General features: G+C 37.4%; 1 long non-coding RNA gene across 2 annotated transcripts in view; it reads left to right on the forward strand.

Moving 5' to 3' along the window:
• The first annotated feature begins 10,852 nt into the window (after positions 1-10,852).
• LOC145988435 (uncharacterized) overlaps positions 10,853-18,608 on the forward strand; it is a 67,767-nt gene continuing 60,011 nt past the window's right edge. For both annotated transcript variants that reach the window (XR_014441757.1, XR_014441758.1), the window contains exon 1: positions 10,853-10,950. This is a non-coding gene — a long non-coding RNA (uncharacterized LOC145988435). The remainder of the gene's footprint in view (positions 10,951-18,608) is intronic.

Genomic DNA, 18,608 nt, shown 5'->3' on the forward strand with positions numbered 1-18,608 from the left:
AAATATATCAAACAGATGTCTGTGAAATTAACAGAAAAAAAATAAACTATTACATATGGTCAAAATAAACAAGGCGTATCAACAGATATGCCAACGCTTAACCCAGTCTTCAAAACACTTTTCAAACGAAGAAGACGGTATCGCCCTGAGTTCCTTCTGCGAATTTCCTTTAATGGATTCAATTGATTCAAAACGCCTTCCCCGAAATGGCAACTAGAGTCGCGAAAAGAGAACAAAATCACACGGAGCCATATCTGGAGAATATGGGGATTGGGCGAGGACATGTGTTGAGTTTTTGGCCAAAAACTCACGAACAAAAGTCGACGTGTGCGACGATGCATTATCGTGGTGCAAAATCCAAGAATTGTTTTTCCATAACTATGGTCTTTTCCGGCGAACATTCTCGAGCAAACACCTCATAACGGTTACATACAACTCTATATTCACAGTTTGTCCCGCTGGAAGGAATTCTGAGTGCACAACACCAAGATAATCAATGAAAACAATGAGCATGACCTTAATTTTTGAGCGAGTTTGGCGTGTTTTTTTGGGGGGTTTTGGTTCATTTTCGAAGCGCCATTCCGAAGATTATTGACCTGTTTGCATGTCATACTCATATCCATACACCCATGTCTCATCACCAGTTACGATGCGTTTCATGAAGGTTGAGTCACTAGAGGCTCGCGAAATCATGTCTTCAGCAACATCCCAGAGATGTGTTCTTTGCAGGAAATTCAGCTCCTTCGGAACAAGTCGTGCCGCGACGCGTTTCATACCTAACACTTCAGTCAAAATGTTGTGAACGGACATGTGTGATATGCCAAGCTGACGAGCCACCTCTCTCACACTCACACGCCGGTTTCAAGCACCACTGTCCTGGTTTTTCCGACGTTTTCGTCAGTCGTCGACGTGGAAGGTCGACCAGAACGGGCCAAATCAGCAACAACTTCTCTGCCTTCTTTGAAAGCCTTGTCACCGTGCATACGCTTGTGTTTTCGACAGACACGAATCACCAAAGGTCTTTTGTAGCATTTTCAACGATTCAGCACACGACAGTCCGTTGGCAACACAAAATTTCAAACAAATTCTTTACTCGATATTTGTCTCCATTGTGTAAATCGCAGGACACTCGTCAATACAACTAACGTAAAGAGCTGCTGCACAAACTGATGGATAGATTACTCTATCCCTCAGCGTGGTCATTCAGTACAGTGCTGCCATCCTACGGACAAAATAAATTATAGATTTCTCCAAATTCCGGGTAGTTTTCTTTTTTACTGATTACGAAATTTCATAATTATGTGAGGCTAATAAAAGTTTCCAAATTATTGCTTCATTTCAATTCTGAAAGAGTACTGGCACGACGATCATTGTATTTAATTACAAAACTGTGTGTATTCAATATCATAACTACAAAAGTGACAATATTTAATTATATCCAACAACATACTTCTGTTTTGTTCTTATTGTTTTGTTTTTGTTTCTTCCTTTTCATTGGATTTTGTCGCTGTATTGAATTTACATTATTCCATACAAAATAATATTTTCACATTATGATTTCATTCTGTAAGTAAACGAATATTACATATTAACTATTTCCTTTTGCACTACTTGAACACGATTTTTATGCAGTAGCATAATTGGTTTAGAATTCGATTTCCATTGGGCGAATGCCTACCCTTGGCTCTACCCCTTCAGCCGAAAGTTTAAAATTGATGCTTTGAGTTGCTGTTCCGAAAGGGGAAAGTTGAGGATGAGGAGGCGCAACGCAGCGAATACAAAAAAAAACTTTAATTTTGCTTTGTGCGGGCCTAGTTCGAAGAATTTTGATCTCTCCTTTGTAAACATAAAGCTGTCCCAAGATGTCCGAGATTGGAGCAACTTCTTCAAACAACGATGTAGAAAATAGAAGTAGGAGAACAAGATGAAAGACTCGAACACTGAAGAATAAGAATGGAACATAAACAAAAAATATCAGAAATGAATGTAACTAGAAACAGGAAAATATTAGGAGAAACCAGGAGAGGATCAGACTAAGATAACCAAGAACAAGAGAGAATTAGAAGGGAAGATAAACTGCAGAGTGAACAAATAAGACAAGAACAAGACAAATGAGTAGATAAGAAAAATATGAATGTAAGACGGAGATTAATGATTTCATGAAAATTATGGGTCAAGATAAAAAAGAATTTGCCGAAAAAGATAGAATGAAGAGGTTAGTAATATCATGCAAAATGACATAGATTATGGTATGAAATATGTGGCTAAATAATTCAAAATTTGGAGAAGAGACAGAAGAAGCTCACATTACTGATGTTTCAGATTATTTATTTTTAACCAACAAATACTAGCATCAATATTGTAAAATATTTTGTTCATTATTCTCATTTTTTCTGAATCTATTTTTAAGTTGTCTGAAAAAAGTAACGATTTTGAATGCTTTTAACCCAAATGGATAAATGTTTGCTATTTTTCCAAATGACTAATGAATATCAGTAACTGAATGCATAAGATCAGTAACGGTAGATCCCCTCACGCAAAGACTTAATGAACTTAACTTAGAGTTAATTAGTTGCAAGGTTTTTAAAAAATCTTGCCAAAGATGTTGCTAATCATAATAGGCCTATAGTGAGTAATTTCTTGGTTCTTAGTAACATGAATAGCAACATAAATTTTCGAAGTTATTTCAGGAAACTTATCATATTTAAGTGAAGTGTTAACTATTGCTTGAAATAAGTGCTGGTTGAATAACATATCCTCCACATGGTGTCAATATCGAGAAGCTGCATTAATATTTATTATACGATTAACATCGTGTTTACATGTTATCATGAGAAATAAGTGTATTGGAAAGATAAAAAAGCGGGATGAGAGAAGTACCGGTAGAGAGTAAGAGAAGTGAAGAGAATGAAAAATCCACAGAGAGAAAGAAAAGAAATACATATGGGAGCAAAGAAAAGAAGAGCAACAAAGGCTTTGACTTTGAGTTTTAAGTCCACTTTATGCACAGTAAGGCTAATCGGGACTGGACCTACAGTTTAAAGTGGGATCCGAACCACTATGTGCCTCCACCGGGAATCGAACCCGGGACCCCTTGATTACAAGGCGACGACGCTACCATTGCGCCATCGGGGAGGCCAAGAGCAACAAAGAAGCGAGACAATATACACATGCAGAGAGAAAAAGAGAGAGAGAGAGAGAGATATATATGTAAGAGAAAAGAGAGAGAGATATCAAAAAAGAGAAATAGGGTAGAGAAAGACAGAGAGAGAGACAAGATAAAAAGAAGTAGATTAAGCCAGAGAGATATAGGGAGAGAGAGAAAAGATAAATTCAAAAGAAAATAGGCAGAAAGAGAGAGAGATAAGGAAAAGAAATAGCAGATGGTCGATAGAGAGAAAGAATAAAGAAGAAACAGAAAATTGGAGGGGAAAACTACAAAACGGTCAGTAAGAAATATTCAAAGAAAGAAACAAACAAAAAGTTACAAATAAAATACCGGGAGGAAGGAGAAAAAGGCAATATTTCCTCCTTCCAAGGTGGATCAAGCCCCACCCCCGACTCTTTGTGGATACCATGAGTTCGTATGATGAGCACAATAACAAGACAAGGTTAAGATTACTAGTCTTACTAGTCCACAAATGCTTTTTTTTTTCAAGTGTAAGATATTATATTCTTTACTTCTTTAATAAGTAACGTTATTTAGTATACAAAATAAGCTTGTCGAATTGCAATTATTTCGTGTGGATTTTTATTTTATTATTCTTTTATTCCCTTGGTGATCCAAGGAGAAGTGTTATCTCTTGAATCCACTTTACTTTAGCTCAGCTCAGCTCAGCTCAGCTCTCTAGCCTTCTTAAACCCGAAGGTTCATGGCTGCAGCAACACAGGCCTTCCATCTGTCCCTATCTTGAGCAAGATCTATATACTCTTTTCCATCCCTACCGATTTCCCTTAGGTCCATCTCGACGTTGTCCCTCCATCTTCGTCTTGGCCTTCCTACTGGTCTCTTACCATCAGGTTTCCCAACAAGAATCCTGTAAACTCCTCTTTCCTCTCCCATTCGTGCCACATGGCCTGCCCACCTAAGTCTTCTTGATTTAATTATTCTAATAATGTCTGGACATGAATACAAATTATGTAGTTCTAAATTATGTAACCTTCTCCACTCACCTGTCTCCTCATCCCTTTTAGGTTCAAAGATTTTCCTAAGGATCTTATTTTCAAATACTCTCAATTTATGTTCCTCTTTCAATGTAAGGGACCAAGTTTCACACCCATATAATACTACAGGCAAAATTACGGTTTTGTATATTTTAACTTTTAGTTTCTTAGATATTAAACGAGAAGACAAAAGTTTATGAAGAGAGAAGTAACACGCATTTCCTGAATTAAGCCTACTTTTTATTTCCTCTTTAATATCATTTTCATTTGTTAATATTACTCCTAAGTATTTGAATTTGGAAACTGGTTCAAACGAGTTGTTATCAATAATTAGATTTTGATTATTACCTAACACTTGGTTTCGGCCTGTAAGCATATATTTAGTTTTCTCTTTGTTAACTTCCAAACCTATCTCTTTAGCAGTTTTGAAAAATATTTTAGCATTATTCTTAATTGTATTCACATCATCCCCCAGTAAGTCTACATCATCTGCATATGCTAACAACTGAGTCACACCATTTAATTTTAGTCCTTCTTTAGTTTCGTTTACCTTCCTAACAGCATATTCTAAGGCAAAATTAAAGAGCAATGGAGATAATGCATCTCCTTGTTTTAACCCATCATGAATTGTAAATTTTTCAGACATATTAACACCCACACGAATTTTACTTTCTGTTTCACTGGTGCATATTTTTATCATACTAACAAGCTTCTTAGGTATTCCAAACTCTACTAATATATTATATAATTTATCTCTTTTCACGGAATCATATGCTTTTTTGAAATCAATGAATAGCTGATGGACATTTTGATTATATTCCCACTTTTTTTCAAGTGTCTGTCTGATGTGAAAAATTTGATCTGTAGTTGATCTGTTGCGTTTAAATCCACATTGATAATCACCTATAATTTCATTAGCATATGGGGTTAGTCTTGTTAAAAGAATGTTAGATAATATTTTATATGTTGTTGAGCGTAGAGAAATTCCACGGTAATTATTGCAGTTCATTTTATCACCTTTTTTAAACACAGGAACAATTATGGATTCTTTCCACTGTTGAGGGATATCTTCTTTATTCCATATTAAACAAATTAATTTATGAATTTGACATATTAATGAATTTCCACCATATTTAATTAACTCAGCTGGTATTAAATCAATGCCAGGTGCTTTGTTATTCTTTAGCCTTTTAATAGCATCTTTAACTTCAGTCAAGTTAGGTTCTGGAACTAAAGGTTCTGCTGTGTGGACTTCATTCACTTCTGATTTATCTCCTACATGGACATTTAAAAGGTCATTAAAGTAGTTCTTCCATCTATTTAGAATATCGCATGGGTCAGCTAGAAAATCACCGTTTTTATCTTTTATCAAGTTTACTTTAGGTTGCCACCCCTTTCTAAACTCATTTACACCTTTATATAAATCTCTGATATTTTTATTTTTGCTGTTTGTTTCAAGTTCGTTAATTTTGCTTTTCAAGTAATCTCTTTTTTTACTTCTAAACGTGCGGTTAACTTCTTGCTTTATTCTATTATAATTGTTTAGATTTGTATCATCAGAGTTATTTAACCACCTAAGTCTAGCCTGATTTCTTATTTCTATTAGATTATGACATTCATTATCAAACCATGGCTTACTTTTTCTCGGTTTATGGTATCCTATACTTTCTTTAGCTGCTGATTCTATTGCATTACGTATGTGCTCCCAATTCTTATTTACGTCTGTTTCATTCATATTTTCATCATCATTTAAATCCTGCAAAACATCAAATCTATTTGACAGTTTAATTTGGTAATCTTTCTTAATTCTTTCATCAGTAAACTTTCCTGTATCAAATTTTAGAACTTTTAGATTTTGTTGCTTATGATTTATCACTGAGAGTCTTTCTCTTAATTTAGCAATTACTAAATAATGGTCACTGGCACAGTCAGCACCTCTATGTGTACGAACGTCAATTATACTAGTATGCCTTCTCTTATCAATGAGAATATGATCTATCTGATTATGAGTTTTACCATCTGGAGAAGACCAGGTATATTTATGGATATCTTTATCTTTAAAAGTGGTACTTTTCACAATTAAATTCTTTGAGGTTGCAAAAGTAATCAATCTTATACCATTATCATTACTTAATTCATGAAGACTTTCTTTACCAATCGTGGGTTTAAATGTCTCTTCTTTGCCAATCTGTGCATTACAGTCACCTAACAGAATTTTCATATCATACTGAGAAAATTTATCAAAGACCTGTTCTAACTCTGTATAAAAATCATCTTTAGTATTATCATCTTTATTTTCCGTTGGTGCATGTATGTTTATTAAAATAATTTTACACCACCTACCCTGTAAAACTGCATATGATATCCTATCATTAATAAATTCTACTGTTTTAAGAGCCGAGATAATTCTATTATTTATGAAAAAGCCTGTTCCAAAATTATGATTTTCAGTACCACCATAGAAAAAAGTATAATTTTTAGTTTTACAATTCCCTTCTCCTGGCCACCTAACTTCCTGGACAGCTACTACATCTAATTTATACTTAACTATCTCATTAACTGTACACTGAAATGCCCCAGGCCGGTAAAGGCTCAGAACATTCCAGGTGCCTAATTTAATATCCTTATTCCTAATGTAGATTTTATCCTTAGTCCAGGGACCTCCCAAAGTAGTCCCCACCCGGAGATCCGAACGGGGGACTATTTTACCTCCGGAAGATTTTACCTTGGGAACATCCATGGCCTTATATTGCTGATTCTTGACATGGCTTTTTACAGTGCAGAGTTGTCAGCTCTACGCCTAACCCCCAATATGAATGGAGGAACTACTACAGAAGACAAACACAAACACATTAGACAGCACAACTACTACACAAGACACACACAACACATCACAACTATAACACAATATAAACACAAACACACCACAACTATTACACAAGACAAACACAAACAAATTAGACAGCACAACTAGTACGCAAAACGAACATACTAGACAGCACAACTACTACACAAACATGCTAGACAGCACAACCACAACACAAGAGACATACATACACACCACCGATACTACACAAGACAAATAGAAACACATTAGACAGCATAACTACTACAATAGATAAACACAACCACACTAGACAGCACAGCTACTACACAAGACAAACCCCCATACAAGTACATCACAACTACTACACAAGATAAATACAAACACACTAGACACAACAACTACTACACAAGACCTATGTATGTTACATTGTCATATGCATCATTGTCATATGACCAATGTAACACGAGCCCAATGCTGGGAAATAGATCTATATACTCTTTTCAATCCCTACCGATTTCCTTTAGGTTCATCTCAATGTTATCCTCCATCTTCGTCTTGGCAAATGGAACACCAAAATCTTTTGCAGGACGTATTTTGTAAGTAAATGCAATTTCCTCTGGCTCTATCACTTCAAAGAATAAATCAGATCCTATTATAGCTGCTATGCTTGTGCCCTCTTTCATGTACAAGTTGCTTCCTATGGCAATATAAATTATCTAATTTATAACAAGACTCACCCAGTGTGTATATATATATATATATATATATATATATATATATATATATATAAAAGCTTTACTTTAGGTATATTAGATTCAATTGCATCAAAATTCAATTTCATGTAAGTTCCAAGTAATGCACCAACACCCTAAAGAGTATTAACAACCGCAAATTTCTTTTCAATATAATGATTCAGCTCAATAAAATTCCATTTATTATACATTCATGCAATCCGGGGCGGTCCAGTCCCCGGAGATCAAGGTGGAAACGTAACGGTGCCACACGAAGCCTTGATCGTGACCTTGACGTGGTCATCTGACAAAGTGGAGCCTGGGCCACTGATAATCCTACCTGGCAATTTTTTGTATATAGAGGTCTTTGTGACCGACAGACGCGGTGGAGCCTAGGCCACCAAGAATAATCCTCCTAGGCAACCATTTATGTGATCTATCAGACCACACGCTACCCTGAAGACGGAGGCAGATTCAGCCTCCGAAACGTAGGTAAATATCTTTAAAAATAACAGTGATTAAAAGTCCAAAAACTAGAATGAATAAATCACCAGTGATCAGCTACAAAGAAGAATTATACAGGATGTTTCAAAAGTCAGAATCTATTCTTAAAAATAATTGGAATTTCGAAAAACATGTTTAAGGCATGAAAAAAAAATAATTAGTTCTCCATGTGGCAACCATCAATGTCTCAGAGCTCAAAGCGATAATGCAACAATTCACTTTTGTGTCTCGTTCGATTCAAGAAAATTTGTTGGTATCATGTCTGTCTAATAGTTCAATCGACTATTATGTCGAATCCTTTCATATGTATGGAAAGTCACTTCATGACTGAACAGAATTTAGTTGATTAAATCGGCACTTCTTGCACGTTCATCATCAGGTCAGAAATGTATATTTTTTATAATTACAAAACGTTTGACAGAAACCAATTAACATTTTGTGAGTACAGAAAGTTTCAAAGATGCATATTTTTATTACAGCATAGCATTAAAATTAATGTCACAGAAATAGATAGCGACTTTTGAGACATCCTGTATATGTAATTGATAAATTTAAATACTTGGATGTTAGACAAGCGATAAATAAGTTACGAAATGGGAAAGGATCAGGGGCGGGCTGAATTATGAGAGATATTATTAAAGTGGGTCTCGAAAGAACGGCGCGATAGAAATTGCATCACGCTTGTTCAACAGCATATACGCGTATAATAGAGTAATGCTCCCTTCCCGCTGGAGCCAGACAGTCATTTGATCCTTTTACAAAGGGGAGGAGAAACGTGCAGCGCCTAACAACTGCAAGGGGATTCAGTGTTTCCAGTGTCGAGCCAAGTAAGTAATTTGCACGATTATCATTTCGAAGATTAAGACGTGGGCTAACCTCATAAAAATAGCATAAAAGTATAATTGACATATCTCCCTCCCTCCATCCCTTTCTCTCCCTTTCTCGATCTATCTAGCTATTTAAATATACACCCACAGGCACACACACACAGTCGTCGCCTTGTAATCAAAGGGTCCCGGATTCGACACCCGGTGGAGGTTCGTAGTGGTTCCGAACCCACTTTAAACTGTAAGACCATTTCCGATTAGCCTTTCTGTGCATAAAGTGAACTTAAAAAAACAACTCAGTCAATCAATCAATCAACACACTGACGGCGATTGGGGCCAAGGGGAAGTAGGAAGCGGCAGAGAGTGCTCCCGCACTATGCTACATCTTATCTACCAAGGGAAAGTAAACTGTCCTTGCCCCCCCCCCCAGTATTGGAACACACACACACACACAAGCCATTCCAAGGCCTCCCCGATAACGTAGTGGTAACGTCGTTGCCTTGTAATCAAGGGGTATCCGCTTCGACACCCGGTAGAGGCACATGGTGGTTTGGATCCCACTTCAAACTGTAGATCCAGTCTCGGTTAACATATTTGTCCAAAACGTTTACTTTAAGCAAAAACTCAAAACACAAGTCATTCCAGTTTGGAATAACAGGCAACACGGTTCTTAGTTTTAAAAATAAAATGTGCATGACCTTGTACTGCTAATTCTGCCTTTTACTGTCAATAGACATAAAGTAATTAAATTTTTTTACATGTTCTATGGCTATTTTTTTAAATAGATCTTGCCAAGTGAATAACATGGACATTTCAGTAACGGTCTTCATTCCATCGTTTTGCACTTTTTAAAGCAGATTCTACTTCCGTAGAAAGTTAGGGAGCCAATGAAGACAAAAATAACTTTTTTGCATTTACGTAATAGAAGCGAGATTATTTTAGGGCATGCAATCATTTTGATGCAAATCTTGTAATTCAGAGTCAGTTTTCTGCGACATGGCTAATCGCGGAGGATGCTATGACGAAATTGATAAGGGACGTTCACAAGGAACATCATGCTCAGGCCGGGAATCGTACCCGGAACTCCTGGTCCTCTCGTATGGTGTAGCGGTAATATCGTCGCATTGTAATCAAGAGATCAAGGGTTCGATACCCGGTTGAAACATATGAATATATTGAACGGACACCACTTTAAACTGTAGAAGCGAACTTCCGTAGCGCAGTGGCTAAAACTGCGGTACAAAGTCAGGGATCGTGGATTCGAACCCCGTCCTGGGCATGGGTATTTTTTGTAAGTCCCTTCAACAACATCATACACATTTTCGCGATTAGCTAAAAGTGTCAGAAATGCGAAGCAAAATAAACGAAATCAATAACTCAATCATTAAACTGTTCCGTGCATAAAGTGGACTTCAAACAAATTTTCAAACAAACTCAAATCCAGGACTTTTGGCGTCGTAGTGCGCTGTGCTAACCACACAAAACTCTCTGCGTCGTTAGAAAAACAGCACAGAATGCTACTATTGTTTCGCAATGCTTTTAAAGGATCCACGAGCGCGACTTAAAGCATTCAGAGATTTCCGAGGGCACGTGTCACGGAAGCAAATCTCTTCAGCAAATCTCGTACCACCAACAAAGAAAGAAATTGGCAAAAATTTGGGAACTCCTTGTTCCTCTCCGCGTCGGGATGAGTCTCGCGCAGCTCAATAACTCGGCTCGCTCCCCCCGCAGTCCCTCGGATCGAATTCCCGCCGCGGTATAAAAGCGCCAAGGTTAACGATGCGCCGCTCAGTCACCCTCCTCTCTAGTGCAGCAGTTAACGGTCCGTGCGTCTCTCTTTCCTTTCTGTGCTCCCAAACAGCCGCCAAAGTGGAGATGACAGACGAGAATAAGAATGGTGAGTGACTTTTAAGTTAATCTGATTATACTGTTACCACACTAGTACATAAATCGTCTTATGTTTCTGTTATGTGAAAAGTACCTGGCTTGGCATAATGAGGAACTAAAGGAAGATGCGATGCAAGCATTTATGTCCATGCTATCTATTTCTTCGCTGAAAAACCTTTGCGAAAATATGCACATACTGTTTGATGTCCTTGCCGCGATTAAATTTATGAATACCAAGGACGTTATACGACATTAAGTATAAGATAATGTGTCAGTTCAGCATACCAGTACCTAATTATTTCAAATTTCTGATCTCATAAAATCATAATGACGAAACACGCGTGGAAATCTAATATACCCTCTTGACTATATTTTCTTCGTAACGTTCTAAAAAGAATTACCAAATTTAGAATATGTTTTGAAACAAATTTAAAATTTCTTTCCAACGATCGATATATATATTTTAGTTTTGCATCTCAAATTAATTACGATTGAATTAAATAACATTTAACTTTTCTCTCTTACGTCACGAAAACAAATAATTTATGTAGAAGGAGAACATCATTTTGTGAATAAAAAACACACATCTTGGTTTCATGGAGACTGGAACAATGAAACAAAGAGTAATAAAGAATCAACACAATGTATACTCATTCATAACATTTGATTAAAAACCCACCTTTCTTATGTTATTCTATACAAACAAATCACAGAGCAGCAACAAATGCAGAAATAATAATACTTATTGTTATGACAAAACGGGTACTCGTTGAACACCCAACACAGCCCATGTTCAATTTTACAGGCCGCAATTCACAAGATGCATAATTTTTAGTTTTGCGGCTGTCTCTTTTGGGCAACTACGGAGTCGTTTTGCTTACAAACATAAGGGAAACTTTGCACATCTCTTGGATCATTCGGATGAAGGATCGTGACTGGATAATTGGTCATTTAATTTACACATTTTTGTCAAGATTTTTTGCATTAGACTTTATAGTATTTCGGTCATTTCGTGTCGACTTTCTCTACTCTGCCGTAATCGCGACGTCCAGGACGAATCAAATATCCGAGAGCAAATTGAATGAATATTTTGAATAAATTCAGATTACATAAGTATATTCGCCTTACTATGTAGTCCTTAAGAAGAAGAAGAAATGCCTGCATACACGCTAGTTATGACAATGGACTTTCTCTTATCGATTCAAGATTTGTCGACTAAGATGTAGACGATGTACAGACACCGACAATAAAAATGAGACACGTACACCCTGAAATACTCGCTTCCCTGCAAGGCGTTGTGTGTGTTGCCTACCTCTACGGCGGTGGTAGAAGTTGCCTTTGAGAGTTTGCTATTAACATCCACTTATTGTCCTACAGTTGGGCAACGAACGTAACATGTTGCAGTGAAGCGAGTATATCAGGGTGTCGGTGTCTCCCTTTTCTTGCCGCTGACTGTAAAGTTTCGAACTCCACAATACATAATATTTATTGAAATTGCCTACATTTTTGTTTCTAAGGGAGGTTATTGCAGCATGCCACCGCAAGAGCTTCGGCCGCTTGCCGGCCCAGTCATGCAACAGGTGCCGGCAAATTGCGTAACAGATAGCCCGTTACACAAACCGCTTGTTTTGTAATGTTTCCACTTTTCACAATTATAGTTACAATTACAACTTAAATAAGCACGTACCTTGTCGTAAGGATGCTGGAAAAGGTGTCCTCTAAAATACAAATATTTCTGGCACTTTATTTCTGCCCATATCGCTTCTGACAGCAATGACTCATCCAACATAAAGGATTCAATTTTTCATTCTTGTCTTGCCTTCGAATAAACAAAACCGTGACTCTTATTTTGCAGATAACACAAGATTAATCCTTTTGAACACTAGAGACAGTGGCGTGCCCAAGATTTTCGAGCAGGGAGGTTACGTATACATTATTATGCAAAACGAAAGCGCAGATAAACGAATTATTTAACAGTGTCACTTAATTTTAAAGTGTGAATATTTTTGAAGTAAAGTAGCGATCATACACTGTGTGCGTTTTTCTTTCTGACAGCGCCATTTGAAATAAGCACTTTTCCCCTTTTGCTACTATGGGATAAACTGAATATAAATGGCTATAACTGCTCAACAACTGCATCTTTTTAAGAAATTTAAATTCTAAATGTAAGAATGAACAAAAAGCAACATTTTATGTAAATTCCGACAATTGTGAGTCCAGGGGGAAACGGGGGCCAAATCCCAAAGTTCTATTTTCCCCGTAATTACGCAAAATTTCTGAAGGTCGTAATTTCCATATTTTTTTTTTTTCAAAGTTGCGGCAGGAGCATTACATATCCTCATAGAGTAGTCTTTTGTTGTGCTTCCCTCAAAATTTGGTCCATCCAGTGTCTATAGAGCCGACGCTAGAAGCGAAATTCCTCAGATGTCGCAAGAGCGTCAGCGGCTTATCGGAGTAGTGGTAAGCCGCGAGAAGCCTCTCGATACTACGCGAATGCGACAGCTGTCGGCTACCAGTTGTTTAGACGTGTTCACTTCGGTTTGCGTTTATCAGTACTCGTGTTGTTTATACTGTGTTATTGAGTTGGTGTGCTAAAGTGCTAGTGCTTTATCGTGTTATTTGTTATTCATTCATTAGTTATGCCGCCAAACAAATATAGTCTTGAACAAAGAGTTTTTATGTACGATACTTACGTGAAAACGAACTCTTGCAGAAAAGTAGTCAGGCGATTCGCAAGAAAATTTCCTGGCAATCCTGTTCCGGACAGACATACTGTTTACAACCTCGTTAAAAGATTACGAGAGACAGGATCTCTTGAACCTAAGAAACGTGTTTCCAGACGACGTGTTCTTACGGAAGAAAAGCTAGACGAAATTGGTGAACGACTTGAACATACTCCAAAAAAATCCCTCCGTCGGCTTGCTCAGGAAACAGGCATTTCAAAATCCTCAGCACGAAATGCCACTAAATTACTTAGATTAAAACCCTACAAAATTACAGTGGTTCATGAATTGCAACCGCGCGATCACGCGACTAGAGTTCGATTCTGTAACTGGATGCTGGATAATATTGTTGCTGGCAGAGTAAATCCAGAATTAATCATATTTTCAGACGAAGCTTGGTTCGAATTGAATGGCCGAGTTATTTCACAAAACAATCGCTATTGGAGCGCAGAAAAACCTGACCTTGTGCATGAAGTTCCGCTCCATCCTGCAAAAATTGGTGTGTGGTGTGGTTTGAATGCGCACAGAATAATAGGGCCTATTTTTTATGAAGGTACTATCAATGGTGAAAGGTATCGAAGAGACATACTACAACCTTTTTTTGAACAATTAACGGACATTGAATGCCAGCAGTCATTTTTTCAGCAGGACTCTGCTACTGCTCACACTGCTTATGAATCACTTAATTTTATTGCCGAGATTTTTGAGGACAGAATTATCAGTACTGAGTTGTGGCCCTCTCGTAGCCCCGATCTTACTCCTTGTGATTATTATTTATGGGGAACATTAAAAAACAAAGTGTATCAGAATAACCCGCGTACAATAGAGGATTTAAAAGAAAATATAAGAAGAGAAATTGCCAGAATCACACCTGAGGAGCTTATGGATGTTCAGAGGAATTTCATACGCAGATGCCGGAAATGTATTGGTGTTGAAGGAGGTCATTTTCAACATCATTTATAACACAGAAGGTTAGTGATCATCATTATTATTAGTTTTAAATATAATTTTACACTTTCGGTTTGCTTTATGCGCCGCGATGCTGTCTTCCCTTTCTGTCAACCGAGGATAAAGTAGAGATGTCTAAGAAAGATTAGATGTCTGAAATAAGGTTGTAATTGTAACTGTAATTGTGAAAAGTGGAAACATTACAAAACAAGCGGTTTCTGTTACGGACTATCTGTTACGCAATTTGGCGGCACCTGATGCATGACAAGGCCGGTAAGCAGCCGACGCTCTCGCGGTGTCTAAGAAAGATTACATGTCAAAAATAAAGTGCCAGAAATATTTGTATTTTAGAGGACACCTTTTCCAGCATCCTTACGACAAGGTACGTGCTTATTTAAGTTGTAATTGTAACTATAATTGTGAAAAGTGGAAACATTACAAAACAAGCGGTTTGTGTAACGGGCTATCTGTTACGCAATTTGCCGGCACCTGTTGCATGACTGGGCCGGCAAGCGGCCGAAGCTCTTGCGGTGGCATGCTGCAATAACCTCCCTGTATAAATGGGTTCTGGACCGTAAAGAACGTTTTTATCTGTATGTCAATTCGATCCAGGAACTTTTTTTCCGGATGAATTTCAATTTGGTCCAGGAATTTTGTTTCACGCATCAATTAAAATACGGTGTAGGAACCTTTTTTCAATGAAACAATACGCAACTTGGACCGAATTTAAATTGTGCGAGGAAAAGGGTTCAGGTCTGCAGCGGAACCCAATAGAACTAGTGTTGCCCGCGAGACGAGACTTTGGCCTGTCTCGTCTCGTGGAAATGCTGTGAAATGCTGTCTCGTCTCGAAAATATTCGTATGTCTCGGGACACATGATCAATCTCGTCTCGTCTCGAATTTTTAAAAGCCTGTCCCGTCTCGTCCCGTGGGCAACACTAAATAGAACCCATTAGAATTTATAGGTTTCTGGAACTTTAACAACCCTGTCTCAAACAATGTGTTGTATAATTAACTTTATTCAAGAGTAAGTATTTTCTTCTTTGTTGGTCTTTTTTCTTCAAAAACACTTTCAATACAAACAAGAACAGGATTTTTTTAAAGAATCTCGGGAAAAAAACATTTCGGGCAAGTTGAGAATGTCATCTAAATGCCTGTAACTTCGCATCAACCTTATAAATGGGAAAGGGTTTATGATAGATCTTTTCGTCACGTGTTTGAACAGGGAACGTCATGCAACGAGTTGAATGGTGCCATGTTTTCACGTGGTGACCCCTTCCTCAAAGGAAGTGTCTAAGCAGGGGCGGCGCCAGGGGGGCGCGAGGTGGTGCTTGCGCACCCCTTAATTTTCTTCCGCACCCCCTTCAACACCCCTTACGTTCAACTGAAAACACTAACCCTCAGAGTGTCATATTATGTCATGTCGTCATACCGAGTGTCCAATGTTAGGTACTGAAGTAAGACTGTTATTATTGTATGCATCGGGCTAGCACTGAAAGAGATGCCGATATTTATACTTTCCTGTACTGGCGGCAGCCTCTATAAAAATCAGCGGCCGTTTTGTTTTCCTTCCTCAGCATTGTTGTGAATTTTTTCTTCCTTTGTTTCTTCAAGTGTTTTTTTGTGGTTTTCGATAATTGCCTACAGATTAATTAATGTGACTTATGTTTTTCTTTCTTTTTCTTTTGCATTGTTGATAAACTGTTTATTTTCCGCCTATTTGTTCTTCCTCACACTGGAGCAAATAATTCAGCTGCTTTCAAGGTATCACCAAGTCACTGACCAAGTCGTGCTCGGGAAATTATTTAACGCGAGTTGTAACGTGAAGGGTAATTTTCTTGTTAATACGTTCTGTGTATTTTGTTCCACGTAACATGTCTAGTAAATGTACATACCATTTCAGGCTTTTTCAAAACCCGTTAGAAAGAGGCCCAATGTTCAGGAAGAAATTTACAGTTCGTTGTTGGGGATAGCGCGGCAGAAGGGATTTTAACGAAGACGAAGTTGCTGTGCACTTCGCGTTTTGTCCTGAAATGGCAGACGGAATGTACTATGTATTTGGTACTTCCATTGGTTACATTGGTTAGATTGTAAATTGTAAGAATTGTGTTTTTAAAGACAAGGATAATTTCATTTTTTTTATTTCACTGCATAGTTCAATAAGACTGCTGCAACGTGTATCTGAATGTTTACACTGTACGACCACTTTCTTGGAGTATAAGACTTAATACATATCATCATATAAGTCCAGGGGGAAGGCAAGAAGAGGCACAGCCTGCCTGGAACATGAATGTCAATCTAAATTTATTATATTTCACACATACAATTTCATTTCAGTCAGTAATTTTTGTTAATCAGTGGCGGCGATTAGGAGTGCAGTTGCCCCCGCACTATGCTAAACTGTCCTTGCCGCCCCCCCCATTTTGGCACTTTGCTCCCCAGTTTGGAAAGGTTGCATGCGTGTTTCATGATTTTCCTTATTTTCAGCATCGCACCCCCTAAATTTCTTTACGCACCCCCTCAGCACCCCTTGATGATTAATCCTGGCGCCACCTCTGTGTCTAAGGGTCACTTCACTTGAAAGAATTCAATGGGAACAGGGGTTGAGTAACACCTTGCGTGTTTTACTTCTCATTTTACCTCAGACAAGTGTAAATTTCTCCGTCGCATAATCTGACTTTGTCTTTTTTATGATATATAGAAAAATAAGCATTGAATGGCGCCCTTGCCTACCCCCTCGCTACGGGCCATTCGATTCCATTTGAAACTGTACGTCAAGTCCCGATTAGCCTGTTTGTGCATAATGTGGGCTTAAATCACAAACTCAACATATTAATCATGGAAAAACATTCTAAAACCTATTTTCATTGTACCTATCCAACACACACAAATACAAACTAGTGAATATAAAAAGAACTTTAAAGCGGAAATTAAGAACAAAATCATGTACCATTATACACTGTAATTTATGACCTGGTACAGGCGGGCACATTTTATGACATGAAAATAACATGATTTGTTGGAAAGTACAAAAATTTAAATAAAAAGAACACCACAATGTGCATTTTTTTTTCACTGAATGAGCATTTTCTTTATTTCCCGCGCTTTCCATACAAATTCTTGCATTAGTTGCTATAAAGTGTCAAAAGCTTGATTGAGCCATGCCTGTTCTCAAAAGTCATTTAACCGTCAAGTCAAAATTTTGGAGGCTTCTGATTCAACACGTTATCATCATTATTATTTATTACATTGAATTACATGTACAGTTGTAGCCATCCTCCGTGGCGGAGTCAACGCGCTTCGACGACGAACCCAAAGGTCCAGAGTTCGAAACCTCGGCATGGGTGTTCTTTGTGAGTGTTCCTTCATATATTTCATCATATCACTCATTAGCCAAAAGTAGCAGAGCTGCGAAGTAAAATGAACCCAATCAATCAATATGCGTTGTACTTTTAAATTATGGCATTTCGTTGTATTAACTTCACAAAACTTCATAAAAATACTCACTGTGACATTTGGCAACTGTGTGCATATAAATCTTATAATTTCATTATTTTATTTCACTTCATTATTATTATTATATTTTTCATTGTTCCAGATTACTGAATATATATGTATATGTACTAAAACAAAAGCAACAAACATTAGAAAACTATGTTCAACAGTTTATAGGTAAATCTGTTTTTCTTTTTCATATACGCGTATATACCTATATATTTAATTGTTCTTATTTGTATTGATATGTAATCCTTTTCATGTTTTTTTTTCTCAATGTATACTCTTTATTCCATTGTATTAATCTCCCAGACAAGGGTCTGTTGTAAGAACGGCCCTAGAGGCCTAAACACGCCCGCTCCAATAAAGGCGATTTATTATTATTATTATTATTATTATTATTATTATTATTATTATTTATTTGAACCTCGTGTATTTAACAATAAATAAAGGGGTAACGTTTTCTCAAGACACTCAAATGTCAACCTCAAATCCACGCAGT

The sequence above is a fragment of the Lepisma saccharinum genome, chromosome 5 (assembly GCF_977018435.1).
Source record: "Lepisma saccharinum chromosome 5, izLepSacc3.1, whole genome shotgun sequence".
NCBI classification, from domain to species: Eukaryota; Metazoa; Arthropoda; class Insecta; order Zygentoma; family Lepismatidae; genus Lepisma; species Lepisma saccharinum.